Raw genomic sequence first — 13,632 nt, 5'->3', positions numbered from 1 at the left:
CATAAAATTTTAAAATAAATGGAGTTCTGGGCTGGGCACAGTGGCCCACCCCTGTAATTCCAGCACTCTGGGAGGCCGAAGCTGGTGGATCACTTGAGGTCAGGCATTCAAGACCAACCTGACCAACATGACGAAACCCTGTCTTTACTAAAAATACAAAATTAGCTGGGTGTGTTGGTGCATGCCTGTAATCCCAGTTACTTGAGAGGCTGAGACAGGAGAATCGCTTGAACCCGGGAGGCGGAGGTTGCAGTGAGCAGAGATCGTGCCATTGCACTCCAGCCTGGGCAACAAGAGCAAAACTTTGTCTCAAATAAATAAATAAACAAATAAATAAAGTTCTGAATGATTGATATTCAAAAAAGGCAGGGAAAGGAAGGAAAGCACACTCTTCTTGACAAAAGAATGACAGCTAATACTTCCAGAAGAAATTCTGGAATTAGAAAGTTACTGTTTTGGAATTCCCAGTGGACTCACTGATTCAGGCAACAATCATAAATGTATGCTAAAACCATTGGGTCAAATTTTCTTGTAAAACAGGATATTCATATCATTTAAAGGTGTTACCCCCAAAACGATGAACTAATTACACAGTGTAGAAAGTTGTTTTTATGGAAGAATACCAAGTGATCAAATGTAACAGTAATAGGACAAGCTGATATTATTTGCTTCCTAATGTAACCCACTGGTAAGAACACCATGTCATCTATGACTTTTCTTGCCAAAAAATGTTTCAAAGAGAATCTGGTAATGAGGAAACAATCAAAGAAATCCTAATCATAGACATATGTAATTGTGGGACAATGCACAAAACCACTGCACAAAATCAATGTCACAAAGGGTGTATGTGGAAGAGCCATTCTAGAATAAAGGAGTCTAAAGAGACATAACAACAAAACCCAGTATTTGATTGGCTTCTAAATCCAAAATTAAAAAAAAAAAACTAAAAAGGATATTTTGTGGGAAATTGGAATAGGAGCTTTAACAAAATTATTGAGTTGATACACCTGTGATTGCAAAATAATCAATATACTGTCTTAATTATGAGGGAGAGAAAATAAAAGTAATTTAATATAAAATAACATATAAGTCAATATTTTGTTATGAATGTACAAATATATTTGAATTTGAATACATGATAAGACAGTCAGATGTTTGTCCCTGAATATAGACTCATCATGGGTGAGACAGCTGTACATGGAGTCTACTATCAGTGTGCTGTGTTAACACCAGCACCATGAATGACACTCATGTTACTGCCTTTAGTTTTCGCAATAGTGAACAATGATTGGGAAAATTCCAAACAAAACACCACACAAACTTCTTTCATTTTACACTGTAGTTGCATTGCTGATAAAAATCAGTAAAACATAAAATCTTGCAAAATATACTCTGCAATTATATATTTAAAATACCTCAGTTCTAGGCTCTGAAAATTATAACGTTTCCTAAGTACATGAATGTCTGGTGGTGTATTTTAAAAAAACTGTACAAAATCAAAACTATTATTTGCTGGGCAAGACAGTCCTCATTGCAGGATGTTGGGCATACCTGGGCCCTTCCCACTATATACTGAAGGTACCCTAAGGCATGTGGGAGCCAACTCTTAGGTGGAGATCAATATGAAGGACTTTATTAAAAAGTGTTCTTGGTTTCAACACAGTGGAAGGGAAGAAAGTAAGACTGGGCAGAGAGGGAAATTAGTCTCCATGAAGTCCTCAGATTATCCCATGGGACACTCTGAAGTGAGGAGCCTTCCAGCATGGACAGAGTATTGGGCCAGGATACCCCCAGATCAGTTATTGGATGTGGGCTGCTCTGGGAATAGGGTGGGTTCTTGGACAAGGTGGCTCTTGTGAGCAGAGAGAATCCTGACGAGAGCTGACAGCTGAGAGCTATCAGACGGCAGCACAGGCAGCAGTTGGAGTGACAATCCTCCACGCCTGAAGGGGGAGCTGGGTACAGATAACAAAGTCCACTCTACATTCCTAAGAAGTATGACAATAAAAGTAAAAGCCAATGTTTTAATCTATATAAAATGTAACTCTCTGTATTTTCCACCGAAAGTGTAGGACACTCAAGATTTTTTTAAATTTTTGTAAAGATGATTTTTTAGTTTCCTTCGCCATCACCCCTTGTACACACACAAACACACATGCACAATACACACACATCTCTTAGATTTGGAATTGGAACGACATTAAATTCATAAATTAATTGACAAGAAAATTGTCTTCTCATTCAGTAAAATGGCAGAGGTTTTCACTTAATTATAACTAAATAAAATAGATATTAATAGTTTAAAAAACCCTGATAATTGCTAATAAAGGAGAAGTCCCTTAATTTGCTATAAGTTATTTGCAAAAGAATTCAGTTTTTGCAAATTCACCTACTGGTTGAAATTTGTCACTCAAAATCAGTTCTGCATTTTGCAGACATTGACAGCCACCTGTAGAGCAGTGCAAAATTTGACTTACCAATCCTCAAGTTTTCAGCTGAGGGTGAACAGACCTTGCTTCGCCTTTTTGTTTCAGTGCTCATACTGTAAAAAAGTGTCCTTTCCACCGGGCGCGGTAGCTCACGCCTGTAATCCCAGCACTTTGGGAGGCCGAGCCGGGCGCATCACAAGGTCAGGAGATTGAAACCATCCTGGCTAACACGGTGAAACCCCGTCTCTACTGTAAATACAAAAAATTAGCCGGGCGTGGTGGCGGGCGCCTATAGTCCCAGCTACTCGGGAGGCTGAGGCAGGAGAATGGCGCGAACCCGGGGGGCGGAGCTTGCAGTGAGCCGAGATCGCGCCAGTGCACTCCAGCCTGGGCGACGGAGCGAGACTCCGTCTCAAAAAAAAAAAAAAAAAGGGTCCTTTCCTTGGTTTGTTTAGTGCCATATTGTTGTATCTTTATTGGCGATTATACTGTTTAAAACAGCCCCCAAGCATAGTGCTGAAGTGCTATCTACTGTTACAAAGCCAGAAAGCTGTGATATGCCTTATGTAGAAAAATATGTGCCACATAAACTTTATTCAGGCATCAGTTACAGTGTCGAATGCCATGAGTTCAATGCTAATGAATCAACAATATATATTAAACAAGGTTACGTGGATATATTGATTTAAAAAGTTGTGATCAGAGGTGCACAGCAACTTAACCCTGTATTTCTCCTTGGAGCAATGATTCAGCATTCACTAATCCAATGTTTGTCACTACCTTATAGGATATAACTTACAGCATCTTATGGAATAGAACTACTATGAATAATCATAATGAAATGTATAAGAGTTAGAAAGGAAAGAATGAAACAGTCTTTATTTGCAAATGATATTAGTATTAACATAGAAAATCCAAAAGAATCCATAAGGATTATAATTAATAAGTACATTTAATAAGTAAATTAATAAGTAATATTTCTATTTACAAATTTATTATATAAAAATCAATTATGGGGGAGGGATAAAAGACTACAAATTGGGTTCAGTGTATACTGCTCAGGTGATAGGTACACCAAAATCTCACAAATCACCACTAAAGAACTTACTCATGTAACCAAACACCACCTGTTCCCCCCAAAACCTATGGAAATAAAAAAATAAAAATAAATACAAATTTAAAAATAATTTTAAAAGTCAACTTCATTTCTATGTAACACAAAACAGAAACATAAAATTTCAAAACACATCACTTATAATAGCATCAAACAATTACCAATAGTTGGAATAAATCTCACAAAAGTCATGTAAGATCACTGCAAAAATAACTATAAGACATTGATAGAGAAATTTAAAACCTCAAAATTAAAGAGTGTACTATGTACGTGAATTGGAAAACTCAATCATGTTACCATATTGATTCTCTGCAAATTTATCTATAGATTCAGTAAATTGTCAATCAAAATCCTAGCAAGAATTTTTTATGGAATATGTCAAGATGATATTAAAATATATATGAAAATGCAAAAGTCCAGGAAACAACCAAAATTGTCTTATGGAAAAAGAATAAAGTTAGAAGAGTTGTGTTATGATAAATCAATAGTTGACTGGTAATATTAACTGGCAATACTAAGATAGTATAAGATTGGTGCAAAGCTACAAAAATGGACTATGAAACAAAACAGAGAGGCTAAAAATAGACCTGCACATATATGAACAGTTGATTTTTGTGAAAAGTGGCACTGCAAAGCAATAGGGAAATGGTATTTTTTTTTCAATAGATAGTGCTATTTAAATGTACATTAAAATAGAAAAAAATAGAAACTTGATTCCTAACATTGTACTTTTTATAAAAATCAATTCCACATTTGCTATAGAGCTAAATATAAAAGGGTATATAATAAAGCTTCTGGAAGATATTATAGAATAATATCTCTATGACCTTGTGGTTAGCAAAAACTCCATAAGGAAAACACAACAATGCAAAAGTCATAAAATAAAGTAGAGAAATTGAGCTTCATTAAAATTTAATAATTCTGTTTACCAAATGATAATATTAAGGAAGTGAAAAATTCATCCATAGGTTGGGTATATATATCTGCAATTCATATATTAGCAAAAGGTTGATTTGTAGCTGTAATATATAAGAACTCTTGTAAATCAATAAGAAACAAAATTTAACAGTAAAAGAGAACAGTCAAACGGTCAAAAAACGAAAACAAAATAAAGCAAACAATGAAAATGTGCTTATTTCTCATCTGTCAGCAGGAAAATGCAAATAAAATCACAGTAAGTGCCATGACATCTTCACTAGAGTGGCTAAAATTAAAATAACCAATGATAATTGCAGAATAGATGAAATTCTCACAGACTGCTGGTGGGAGTGCAAATTGGTACAATCACCTGTAAGAAGTGTTTATCAGCATCTACCAAATCTGAATATATGCAGGAATACTTACCCTATGACCCAGCAAATCCACAGCCCACTCCTAAATAACCAGTAGAAATGTATACACATATTCAAAAATGTATATAAAAGAACAAATGTCCATAAGCAGTAGAATGGTTAAATTGTGGTATGCATGGTAATTGAAAACTATACAGCATGAAAATGAAAAAAAAAAGCGCTCATATTTGAAAAAAAAGCATAATAATCTTACAAATATATTATTCAAAATAACAAGATACAAAAACAACACAAATTGCATGATTCCATTTATTAAAGCCAAACACAAGCAGAAGTAATCTATGATGTTAGAGATCAATGTTAGAGGTCAGGAGAGTGGTCACCTCTGGGGAGAAAGAAGGGCATGTAATCGGCATAAGGCAGAGGAGCTTCTGAAATGCTGCCTGTACTCATTCCTGATCTAAGTGCTGGTTACTTGAGTTTGTTTTCTTTGTAATATGCCATCAATCTATTATAATTTGTACATGTTTCTGATTGTGTTTTTTTTTCCATTTTAAAAATTTAAACTAATAATTATTGTTCCGTACAAACCATCCTCATCAGTGTCCAGGTCCACACACTTTCTCTTTTCCTGCATACATCCAATTCCAAACATGATACATATAGTCCCATACAAATATTCTATAAATAATACACTATTGTCTTTTCAAGGAGACACCAACAGTCATGTCTAGTTTCTGGGTTCTGTGCTGAGTTTAAGAGCTCTGGGGGCTGTGAATTCTTCTTGGTAAGTTCCAATTGTGGTTCCTCATGGCCCAACAAGTAGTCAATGGTCCCAGTTAATGAGAAATCTTATCATCCCAACACACTCATAGTACCACCTTCAAAGATAACAATATCCTCATCATAATAAGAGCTTCCTTTGAAAAATAGAGAAGAGGAAGAGCCGCAGAGTGGTGATTGGTGTGTGATACTCATCCCCGTGGGAAGGAAGGGTAATGATTCCTTGCTCTACAGTAAAATGAGGCCCCAGAGGCAATCTGGTTGGTTACAGTTGTTCTTGTTCTGAAGACGTTCTTGACACACCTGAAGGGACCCTGGGGGTGGGGGGGGGGGTCGGGGCGGAGGGATAGGGGATGATTCCCTTCTGCGGCTGCATGGCTTTAGGACCTTTCTTCCTTTTGGCATACTTGGAAGAGCTGATGATTGCTTTTGATTATAAGCACTCAAGGCTCTCTTTTTAGATTTTGGCATTTCCTAGCAATAAGTCCCTTAAAAATTCAATTTGATGATGAACTTTAATTCATTCCACAAATATTTACTGAGTGTGTATGATTGTCTAGGCTTTATTCTAGATACTTGGGATATATCAGGGAACAAAACAAATGTAAATCCTAAACCCCAGGAGACTGTGCTCTGGAGGGAGCAGGCTGAGATTCAACAAACAACACAATAATAAGTAAATTATATGCTGTAGAAGGTAATTAGTGCTGGTAATAAAGAAGATGTAAAGCATGACCTACCATAGAAAGGAAGGTTGGAATTGGAGGACAGTGAGATGGTGGAAGGGGAAATGGTAAAGGTTTAGTACTAATATAGTCAGAAGAAGCCACTTTGCAAAGGTGAAATTTAAGCAAAGACTTGAGTTAGAGAGGGAGTCAGCCAAGCAGTTATCTGAGGCAAGAGAATCCAAAGGAGTGGAAAACATAACAAAAATACCCTAAGGGGAAGCATGATTGACCTGTCCAAGGATTGTAAAGGGTCATGGTGGCTGGAAGAAATGAGGGCTGGTTGAACCAGAAGTATGAAGAAGTAGCAAATGCAAAAGAACTGAAACCATAACAAACAGTCTCTTGGGCCACAGCTCAAACAAATTAGAACTCAAGATTAAGAAATGCACTCAAAACCACACAGCCACATGGACATCAAACAACCTACTTCTGAATGACTCCTGTGTAAATAATGAAATTAAGGCAGAAATCCAGTTCTTTGAAACCAATGAGAACAAAGAGACAATATACCAGAATCTCTGGGATACAGTGAAAGCAGTGTTAAGAGGGAAATTGATAGCACTAAATGCCCACATCAAAAAGCTAGAAAGATCTCAAAGTGATACCCTAACATCACAACTAAAAGAACTAGAGAGCCATGAGCAAACAAACCCCAAAGATAGCAGAGGCCAAGAAATAATCAAAAGCAGAGATGAACTGAAGGAGATGAGGACATGAAAACCCTTCAAAAAATCAGTGAATCCAGGAGCTGGTTTTTTTAAAAACATAAAATAAAATAGACCATTAGCTAGACTAATAAAGAAGAAAAGAGAGAAAATTCAAGTAGACATAACAAAAAATGATAAAGGGAGTATCACCACTGACCCCACAAAAATACAAACAACCATCAGAGAACACTATAAACATCTCTATGTAAATAAACTAAAAAATCAAGAAGAAATGGATAAATTCCTGGACACATACACCCTCCCAGGACTGAACCAGGAAGAAGTTGAATCTCTGAATAGGCCAATAATAAGGTCTGAAATTGAGGCAGTAATGTATAACCTTCCAACCAACAAAAAAAAAAAAGCCCAGGATCAGATGGATTTACAGCTGAATTCTACCAGAGGTACAAAGAGAAGCTGGTACCATTTCTTTTGAAACTATTCCAAACAATTGAAAAGGAGGGACTCATCCCTAGCTCACTTTATGAGGCCAGCATCATCCTCATATCAAAACCTGGCAGAGATACAGCAAAAAAAGAAAAGTTCAGGCCAATATACCTGATGAACATTGATGCAAAAATCATCAATAAAATAGTGGCAAACTGAATCCAACAACATATCAAAAAGTTTACCCACCACAATTAAGTTGGCTTTATCCCCAGGATGCAAGGCTGGCTCAACATACGCAAATCAATAAACGTAATTCATCACATAAAGAGAACTAAAGACAAAAACCACATGATTATTGCAATAGATACAGAAAAGGCCTTCAATAAAATTAAACATCCTTCATGTTAAAAACTGTCAATAAACTAGATATTGATGGAACATGCCTCAAAATATTAAGAGCCATTTATGGCAAACCCACAGCCAGTATACTGAATGGGCAAAAGCTGGAAGCCTTCTCCTTGAAAACTGGCACAAGACAAGGATGAACTCTCTCACCACTCCTATTTAACATAGTAATAGAAGTTCTGGCCAGGGCAATCAGACAGGAGAAAGAAATAAAGCATATTCACATAGGAAGACAGGAAGTCAAACTGTCTCTGTTTGTCAATGACACAATCCTACATCTAGAAAACCTCATCATCTCAGCCTAAAAGCTTCTTAAGGTGATAAGCAACTTCAGCATTCTCAGGATACAAAAGTAATGTGCCAAAATCACAAGCATTCCTATACGCCAACAATAGAGAAGCAAAGAGCCAAATCATAAGTTAACTCCCATTCACAATTGCTACAAAGAGAAGAAAATACCTAGGAATACAGCTAATGAGGGAAGTGAAGGACCTCTTCAAGGAGAGCTACAAACTTCTGCTCAAGGAAATCAGAGAGGACACAAATGAATGGGAAAATATTCTATGCCCATGGATAGGAAGAATCAATATTGTGAAAATGGCCATACTGCCCAAGGTAATTTATAGATTCAATGCTATTCCCATTAAACTACCATTGATATTCTCCACAGAATTAGAAAAAAAATACTTTAAATTTCACATGGAACCAAAAAAGAGACCTTATAGCCAAGATAATCCTAAGCAAAAAGAACAAAGCTGGAGGCATCACATTACCTGACTTCAAATTATACGACAAGGCTACAGTAACCAGTAACCAAACCAGCACGTTACTGGTACAAAAACAGATACATGGCCCAATGGCACAGAATAGAGATCTCAGAAATAAGATGGCACAGCCACACCATCTGATCTTCAACAAACCTGACAAAAACAAGCAATGACAAAAGGATTCCCTATTCAGTGCTGGAAGAAATGGACAGCCATATGCAGAAAATTGAAACCGGATCCCTTCCTTACACCTTATACAAAAATTAACTCAAGATGGACTAAAGACTTAAATGTAAAACCTAAAATTATAAAAACCCTAGAAGACAATCTAGGCGATACCATTCAGGACATAGGCACAGGCAACAATTTCATGATGAAAATGTCAAAAGCAATTGCAACCAAAGCAAAAATTGACAAATGGGATATAATTAAACTAAAGAGCTTCTGCACAGCAAAAGAAACTATCATCAGTGTGAACAGAAAACCTACAGAATGGGAGAAAATTTTTGCAATCTACCCATCTGACGAAGGTCTAATATCCAGAATCTACAAGGAACTTAAACACATTTACAAGAAAAAAAAAAGACATTACAAAGTGAGCAAAGGACATGAACAGACACTTCCCAAAAGAAGGCATTTATGTGGACAACAAACATGACAAAAACTCAACATCTGTGATTATCAGAGAAATGCAAATCAAAACCACAATGAGATACCATCTAACACCAGTCAGAATGGCAATTATTAAAAAGTCAATAAATAACAGATACTGGTGAGGCTGTGGAGAAATAGGAACTCTTTTATATGGTGATTTCTGCATTTCCAACTGAGGTACCTGGTTCATCTCATTGGGACTGGTTGGACAGTGGGTGCAGCCCACGGAGGGCAAGCCGAAGCAGGGTGGGGTATTGCCTCGCCCTGGAAGTGCAAGGAGTTGGGGGATTTCTCTTTCCTAGCCAAGGGAAGCCATGACAGACTGTACCTGGAAAATCAGGACACTCCCACCCAAATACTGCACTTTTTCAACAGTCATAGCAAATGGCGCACCAGGAGATTATATCCTGTGACTGGCTCAGTGGGTCCCACGCCCATGCAGCCTTGCTCATTGCTAGCGCAGCAGCCTCCGCCATGGCTGAGGCTTGAGTAAGTAAACAAAGCAGCAGGGGAAGCTCAAACTGAGTGGAGCCCACTGCAGCTCTGCAAGGCCTACTGCCCACCTCTGGGGCAGGGCATAGCTGAACAAAAGGCAGCAGAAACTTCTGCAGACTTAAATGTCCCTGTCTGACAGCTCTGAAGAGAGCAGTGGTTCTCTCAGCATGGCGTTTGAACTTGGAGAATGGACAGACTGCCTCCTCAAGTGGGTCCATGACCCCTGTGTAGCCTAACTGGGAGACACCTCCCAGTAGCGGCCAACTGCCACTTCACACAAGTGGGTGCCCCTCTGGGACAAAGCTTCCAGAGGAAGGATCAGGCAGCAATATTTGCTGTTCTGCAATATTTGCTGTTCTGCAGCCTCTGCTGGTGATACCCAGGCAAACAGGGTCTACAGTGGACCTCCAGCAAACTCCAACAGACCTGCAGCTGAGGGACCTGACTCTTAGAAGGAAAACTAACAAACAGAAAGGAATAGCATCAACATCAACAAAAAGGCCACCAACACCAAAAGCCCATAGGTCACCAGCGTCAATGACCAAAGGTAGATAAAACCACAAAGATGGGGAGAAACCAGAGCAGAAAGCTGAAAATTCTAAAAACCAGAGCACCTCTTCTCCTCCAAAGGATCGCAGCTCCTCACCAGCAACAGAACAAAGCTGGACAGAGAATGACTTTGATGAGCTGACAGAAGTAGGCTTCAGAAGGTCGGTAATAACAAACTTCTCCGAGCTAAAGAAGGATATTAGAATCCATTGCAAGGAAGCTAAGACCTTGAAAAAAGATTAGACAAATGGCTAACTAGAATAAACGGTGTAGAGAAGACCTTAAACGACCTAATGGAGCTGAAAACCATGGCATGAGAACTATGTGATGCATGCACAAGCTTCAATAACCAATTCAATAAAGTGGAAGAAAGGGTATCAGTAATTGAAGATCAAATTAATGAAATAAAGCAAGAGGAGAAGTTTAGAGAAAAAAGAGTAAAAAGAAACGAACAGAGCCTCCAAGAAATATGGGACTATGTGAAAAGACCAAATATATGTTCTTTTAGTGTACCGGAAAGTGACAGGGAGAATGGAACCAAGTTGGAAAATACTCATCAGGATATTATCCAGGAGAACTTCCCCAACCTAGCAAGGCAGGCCAACATTCAAATTCAGGAAATACAGAGAACAACACAAAGATACTCCTCAAGAAGAACAACCCCAAGACACATAATTGTCAGATTAACCAAGGTTGAAATGAAGGAAAAACTGCTAAGGGCAGCCAGAGAGAAAGGGCAGGTTACCCACAAAGGGAAGCCCATCAGACTAACAGTGGATCTCTCAGCAGAAACTCTACAAGCCAGAAGAGAGTGGGGGCCAATATTCAACATTCTTGAAGAAAAGAATTTTCAACTCATAATTTCATATCCAGCCAAACTAAGCTTCATAAGTGAAGGAGAAATAAAATCCTTTACAGACAAGAAATGCTGAGAGATTTTGTCACCACCAGGCCTGCATTACAAGAGCTCCTGAAGGAAGCACTAAACATGGAAAGGAACAACCGGTACCAGCCATTGCAAAAACATGCCAAATTGTAAAGACTGTCAATGCTAGGAAGAAATCATATCAACTAACGGGCAAAATAACTAGCTAACATCATAATGACAGGATCAAATTCACACATAACATATTAACTTTAAGTGTAAATTGGCTAAATGTCCCAATTAAAAGATACAGACTGGCAAATTGGATAAACAGTCAAGACCCATCAGTGTGCTGTATCCAGGAGACCCATCTCATGTGCAGAGACACACATAGGCTCAAAATAAAGGGATGGAGGAAGATACCAAGCAAATGGAAAGCAAAAACAAGCAGGGGTTGCAATCCTAGTCTCTGATAAAACAGACTTTAAACCAATAAAGATCAAAAGAGACAAGGCCATTACATAATGGTAAAGGGATCAATTCAACAAGAAGACTAACTATCCTAAATATATATATGCACCCAATACAGGAGCACCCAGATTCATAAAGCAAATCCTCAGAGACCTACAAAGAGACTTAGACTCCCACACAATAATAGTGGGAGAATTTAACATCTCACTGTCAATGTTAGACAGATCAACAAGACAAGGTTAACAAGGATATCCAGGACTTGAACTCAAGTCTGCACCAGCTGGACCTAATAGACATCTACAGAACTCTCCACCCCAAATCAACAGAATATACATTCTTCTCAGCACCACATCGCACTTATTCCAAAACTGACCACATAGTTGGAAGTAAAGCACTCCTCAGCAAATGTAAAAGAACAGAAATCACAACAAACTGTCTCTCAGACCACAGTGCAATAAAATTAGAACTCAGGATTAAGAAGCTCACTGAAAACCGCACAACTACATGGGAACTGAACAACCTGCTCCTGAATGACTACTGGGTAAATAACAAAATAAAGGCAGAAATAAAGATGTTCTTTGAAACCAGTGAGAACAAAGACACAATGTACCAGAATCTCTGGGGCACATTTAAAGCAGTGTGTAGAGGGAAATTTATGGCCTAAATGCCTACAAGAGAAAGCATGAAAGATCTAAAATCGACACCCTAACATCGCGATTAAAACAACTAGAAAAGCAACAGCAAACACATTCAAAAGCTAGCAGAAGGCAAGAAATAACTAAGATCAGAGCAGAACTGAAGGAGATAGAGACATAAACCCTTCAAAAATTCAATGAATCCAGGAGCTGGTTTTTTGAAAAGATCAACAAAATTGACAGACCACTAACAAGACTAATAAAGAAGAGAAGAATCAAATAAATGCAATAAAAAATGATAAAGGGGATATCACCACTGATCCCACAGAAATGCAAACTACCATCAGAGAATACTATAAACACTTCTACACAAATAAACTAGAAAATCTAGAAGAAATTAATAAATTCCTGGACACAAACACCCTCCCAAGACTAAACCAGGAAGAAGTTGAATCTCTGAATAGACCAATAACAGACTCTAAAATTGAGGCAATAATTAATAGGCTTCCATCAAAAAAAAGTCCAGGACCAAATCGATTCACAGCCACATGCACATGTATGTTTACTGTGGCACTATTAACAATAGCAAAGACTTGGAACCAACCCAAATGTCCATCAGTGATAGACTGGATTAAGAAAATGTGGCACATATACACCATGGAATACTATGCAGCCATAAAAAAGGATGCGTTCATGTCCTTTGCAGGGACGGGGATGAAGCTGGAAACCATCATTCTGAGCAAACTATCACAAGGACAGAAAACCAAACACCACATGTTTTCACTCATAGGTGGGAATTGAACAAGGAGAACACTTGGACACAGGAAGGGGAACATCACACACGGGGGCCTGTCATGGGGTGGGGGGCAGGGGGAGGGATAGCATTAGGAGAAATACCTAATGTAAATGACGAGTTAATGGGTGCAGCAAACCAACATGGCACATGTATACCTATGTAAAAAACCTGCACATTGTGCACATGTACCCTAGAACTTAAAGTATAATAAAGAAAAAAAAAATTCATACCACCCGGGAGGCTGAGGTTGTAGTGAGCTGAGGTCTAGCCACTGCACTCCAGCCTAGAGACAGAGCGAGACTCCGTCTCAAAAATAAATAAATACATAAATAAATAAATAAATAAATAAATAAATAAATAAATAAATAAATGTTCATGCCTTCTCTCCTAGCAATTCTGCCACGACTGCTCTTAATCACAGTATTATGTGTAATGGAGAAAAATGGCAACAGCATACATGTCTGATGGGTGATGGCTGAAATAAACTGTTACATCATAAAAATAAAAATAAAAATAATAATAATGTAAAGATTTTAACACATTATCTGTCAC

General features: G+C 38.0%; 1 long non-coding RNA gene across 2 annotated transcripts in view; it reads right to left on the bottom strand.

Moving 5' to 3' along the window:
• The window catches only part of LOC131382482 (uncharacterized), a 45,032-nt gene extending 42,264 nt beyond the window's left edge, over window positions 1-2,768 (bottom strand). For both annotated transcript variants that reach the window (XR_009212001.1, XR_009212002.1), the window contains exon 1: window positions 2,478-2,768. This is a non-coding gene — a long non-coding RNA (uncharacterized LOC131382482). The remainder of the gene's footprint in view (window positions 1-2,477) is intronic.
• Between the last annotated feature and the right edge of the window lie 10,864 nt (window positions 2,769-13,632).

This window comes from Hylobates moloch, unplaced genomic scaffold (assembly GCF_009828535.3).
Source record: "Hylobates moloch isolate HMO894 unplaced genomic scaffold, HMol_V3 SCAFFOLD_29, whole genome shotgun sequence".
Lineage (NCBI taxonomy): Eukaryota > Metazoa > Chordata > Mammalia > Primates > Hylobatidae > Hylobates > Hylobates moloch.
This window is presented reverse-complemented; position numbering and strand designations above follow the sequence as displayed.